General features: G+C 45.6%; 1 pseudogene; it reads left to right on the forward strand.

Annotated features, from left to right (window-relative positions):
* The first annotated feature begins 25 nt into the window (after nt 1-25).
* Nucleotides 26-501, forward strand: LOC116566650 (annotated as a pseudogene).
* The last annotated feature ends 4556 nt before the right edge of the window (nt 502-5057 follow it).

A 5057-nucleotide genomic window follows, 5' to 3' on the forward strand; every position in this document is an offset into this window, starting at 1 on the left:
AAAAAAAAAAAAAAAAAAAAAAAAAAAAGAGAGCAATGTTGCTTTTCAGGAAGCCTTGGACACCACAGGTGATACACTTGTAGTAGTTGACTTCTCAGCCATGTGGTATGGGCCTTGCAAAATGATCAAGCCTTTTTTCCATTCCCTCTAAAAAGTATTCCAACGTGGTATTCCTTGAGGTAGATGTGGATGCCTGTCAGGATGTTGCTTCAGAGTGTGAAGCCAAATGCATGGCAACATTCCAGTTTTTTTTAAATTTTAATTTTAATTTTTATTTATTTATTTATTTTAAAGATGGGGTTTCATCATGATGGCCAGGCTGGTCTTGAACTCCTGACCTCAGGTGATCCACCCACCTCGGCCTCCCAAAGTACTAGGATTACAAGCGTGCGTCACCTCGCCCGGCTCAACATTCCAGTTTTTTAAGAAGGGACCTAAGGTTTATGAATATTGTGGAACCAATAAGGAAAGCTCGAAGCCACCGTTAATGAATTAGTCTAATCATGTTTTCTGAAAACATAACCAGCCATAAAACATAACATAAAACTTGTCTTTTTGGCCGGGCGCGGTGGCCCATACCTGTAATCCCTGCACTTTGGCTGAGGCAGGCGGATCACCTGAGGTCGGAAATTCAAGACCAACCAACATGGAGAGACCCTGTCTCTACTAAAAATAAAAAATAAGCTGGGCATGGTGGCATGTGCCTGTAATTCCAGCTACTCGGGAGGCTGAGGTAGGAGAATCACTTGAACCCAGGGGTGGAGGTTGCGGTGAGCCAAGATCAAGCCATTGCAACAAGGGGGAAACTTCATTGCAAACAAACAAACAAACAAAAAAAAACTTGTCTTTTTAAAAAATTTACAAAAAATATAAAGTATAAAGACTATAAATCCAATTGCCATCTGGGTGACAATAAATCATTAATTATGACACTTAAAACAAAACAACTCCAGGACTTTATCTTTTCACAGCTCTGGGGGCTGGAAGTGCAACATGAAGGCTTCTGCAGGGCCGTGCACCCTCTGAAAGCTCTGCGGAGGCTTTTTCTCGGCTTTGCCAGCTCCTGCAGCTCCTGGCAGCCTTGGCTTACAGCAACATCACTTTCTTTTTTTTTTTTTTTTTTTTTAGAGACGGGGTCTCGCTATGTTGCCCAGGCTGGAGTGCAGTGGCTATTCACAGGCGCAGTCCCATTGCTGATCAGCATGGGAGTTTTCACCTGCTCCGTTTCCAACCTGGGCCAGTTCACCCCTCCTTAGGCAACCTGGTGGTCCCCCGCTCCCGGGAGGTCACCATATTGATGCCGAACTTAGTGCGGACACCCAGAACTCTTGGGCTCAAGCGATCATCCCGCCTCAGCCTCCGGAGTAGCTGGGACTACAGGCACATGCCACCGCACCTGGCCTTTTTCTTTCTTTTCTTTTTCTTTTTTTTTTTTTTTTTGAGTCAAGGTCTTGAACTGTTGCCCGGGCTGGAGTGCAGTGGTGCGATCTCGGCTCACTACAACCTCTGCCCCTCAGGTTCAAGTAATTCTTTTTATTTTTATTTTTATTTATTTATTTATTTATTTTTACAGTCCAGAGATTTTTTATTTAACACCTATTATGCCATGAATTCATAGGGAATAGGTTCCAGCAGTTCAGGCTCCTTCCCACTGGTTCTCACAAAGCGTGCTTCTCTGGGTGGAGCAGGCTGGCGCTTCAGCTGAACCCAGGTACCTTTCTCTTTGGCTTCTTTCTTTTTCTGATCATTTTCCTTCACACGTTTTAGGAAGCTATCTCGGCTCTTAGAGTGCTTGATGTGCTCAATACGCACATTAATTCTCTTGGCAAGAATCTTGCCCTTAACTTGGTGATCCACCCAACTCAGCCTCCCAAAGTGCTGGGATTACAGGCATGAGCCACCACGCCCGGCCTAGATTCAAATAATTCTTGAGCCTCAGCCTCGAGCTAAGATTACAGGCATCTGCCATCATGCCTGGCCAATTTTTGTGTTTTTTTGTAGAGATGGAGTTTCACCATGTTGGCCAGGCTAGTCTCAAACTGCTGACCTCCAGGGATCCGCCCGCCTCGGCCTCCTAAAGTGCTAGGATTACAGGTGTGAGCCACCCTGCCTGGCCTGCAGCAGCATAACTTTAATGTCTTCCTCCATCTTCTCATAGTCGCCTTCCCTCTGTGTGTGTCTCTGTGTGTCCCCCTTGTCATATAAGGACACGTGTCATTGGATTTAGAGACATCCCCGAACCAGTATGACTTTATCTTAAGTAATTATATCTGACAAAAAAAATATATATTTTCTTTTTTTATTATATATATATATATATATATATTTTTTTTTTAAAGACAGTGTTTCACCATGTTGATCAGGCTGGTCTTGAACTCCCAACTTCAGGTGATCCACCCGCCTTGGCCTCCAAAGTGCTTGAATTACAGGTGTGAGCCACCACGCCCGGCCTAACAAAACTATTTTCTAATGAAGGCACATTTTGAGATTCCAGGAGAACATGGATTTTGGGGGCACGTGAATCCACCCACCACAGTCATTGGTCACTCTACATGTGTTCCTGCTTGAGCCCTTGCTGTAATTGGTTATGGGCAAGATACAGTTACTACAAATACTGACCCGTGCCACCCCACCCAACTAACTATAGGTTTTACAGGAATGGGGCAACCCTAGTATTTTGACACTGTCAACACATGAGGTGGCTCTTACCAGGATGCAGGCAGCAATTGGAATCCATAAACTGCTGCAGCCAGGCTGGGCCACAGTTCAAGCGACTCTCGTGCCTCAGTCTCCTAAGTAGCTTGGACTACAGGCGCACACCACCATGCACATCCAGCTAATTTTTGTTTTTATGGTTGAGACAGGGTTTTGCCGTGCTGGCCAATCTGGTCTCCAACTCCTGGCCTCAAATGATTCGCCTGTCTCGGCTTCCCAAAGTGCCAGTACTACAAGTGTGAGCCACCTGTGCCCCGCCCATCTTCTTAATTTTAAACATTTAATGATTTCATTTATTTATCATCATCATCATCATCATTATTATTATTTTATCACGAAGTTTCACTATTGTTGCCCAGCCTGGAATGCAGCGGCACCATCTCAGCTCACTGCAACCTCTGCCTCCTGGGTTCAAGCAATTCTCCTGCCTCAGCCTCCTGAGTAGCTGAGATTACAGGCATCTGCTATGATGCCTGGCTAATTTTTTGTATTTTTAATGGAAATGGGGTTTCACCATGTTGGCCAGGTTGGTCTTGAACACGTGGCCTCAGGTGATCCACCAGCCTTGGCCTCCCAAAGTGCTGGGATTACAGGCATGAGCTACCATGCCCGGCCCATCTTCTTAAACATTTAATGCTTTTTAAAATTTATTTCTTAAGATAGGGTTTTGGCCAGGTGCAGTGGCTCACGCCTGTAATCCCAGCACTTTGGGAGGCCGAGGTGGGTGGATCACGAGGTCAAGAGATTGAGGCCATCCTGGCCAACATGGTGAAACCCCATCTCTATTAAAAAAAAAAAAAAAAAAAGCCGGGCTCGGTGGCCCACGCGTGTAATCCTAGCACTTTGGGAGGCTGAGGTGGGTGGATCACCTGAGGTCAGGAGTTCAAAACCAGGCTGGCCATCATGGTGAAAGCCCATCGTAAAAAAAAAAAAAAAAAAAAAACAAAGAAAGAAAGATAGGGTCTCACTCTGTTGCCCAGGCTGGAGTGCAGTGGTGTGATCTCAGCTCACAGCAACCTCTGCCTCCATGGCTCAAGTGATCTTTGCACTTCAAGCCTCCTGAGTAGCTGGAACTACAGGCACGCATCACCACGCCCGGCTAATTTTTGTATTCTTTGCAGAGACAGGGTTTTGCCACGTTGCCCAGGGTAGTCTTGGACTCCTGGACTCAAGCTGTTCTTCCCTCTTGTCCTCCTAAAGTGCTGGGATTACCGGTGTGAGCCACAGCACTCAGCCAACATTTAGTGATTTTACCTCTTCAAGTTATTTATGTTTCCTATCTGTTTCTCTAATCATGATACCATCTATGCAACAAGGTGTAGGGAAATTTCACATCCTCAAACTCCTACAAGTACGAGGCTGTTCATACTTCCATAGAATAGCTTCTGAAATATAATATATATTATTTTCCTTGCTGTGTAAATGCAAATAGGGCATAGTGATCTGGAGGTATTGGTATTACCAAAACACCAAACAAACATTTAAAAAAAAACCATATTAGGCCGGGCGCGGTGGCTTAAGCCTGTAATCCCAGCACTTTGGGAGGCCGAGGCGGGTGGATCACGAGGTCATGAGATCGAGACCATCCTGGTCAACATGGTGAAACCCCGTCTCTACTAAAAATACAAAAAATTAGCTGAGCATGGTGGCGCGTGCCTGTAGTCCCAGCTGCTCAGGAGGCTGAGGCAGGAGAATTGCCTGAACCCAGGAGACGGAGGTTGCGGTGAGCCGAGATCGCGCCATTGCACTCCAGCCTGGGTAACAAGAGCGAAACTCCGTCTCAAAAAAAAAAAAAAAAATAAAAAAAAAAAAAAAAAAAAAACCATATTACTGAGATCTATGGTAGACATGTATTTTCTTGGTTATGTAGAGGTCCTTTCTGTGTTTGGTTTTTTTTTTTTTTTTTGAGACACTTGCTCTGTCACCCAGGCTGAAATACAGTGGAGCGATCATGGCTCACTGCAGCCTCAACCTCCTGGGCTCAGGTGATCCTCCCAACTCAGCCTCCCAAGTAGCTGGAACTACAAGGGTATACTGCCACAACCTGGCTAATTTTTAAAGCTTTTTTGACGGCTGGGCATGGTGGCTCACGGCTGTAATCCCAGCACTTCGAGGGACTGAGGTGGGAGGGTCACCTGAGGTCGGGAGTGTGAGACCAGCCTGACCAACATGGTTAAACCCCATCTCTACTAAAAATACAAAAAAAAATTAGCTAGGTGTGGTGGCACATGCCTGTAATCCCAGCTACTCTGGAGGCTGAGGCAGGAGAATTGCTTGAACTTGGGAGGCAGAGGTTGCAGTGAACCAAGATTATGCCACTGCACTCTAGCCTGGGAGACAAG

Source organism: Sapajus apella, unplaced genomic scaffold (genome assembly GCF_009761245.1).
Source record: "Sapajus apella isolate SASKATOON/1434 unplaced genomic scaffold, GSC_monkey_1.0 scaffold43, whole genome shotgun sequence".
In the NCBI taxonomy this organism is placed as follows: domain Eukaryota; kingdom Metazoa; phylum Chordata; class Mammalia; order Primates; family Cebidae; genus Sapajus; species Sapajus apella.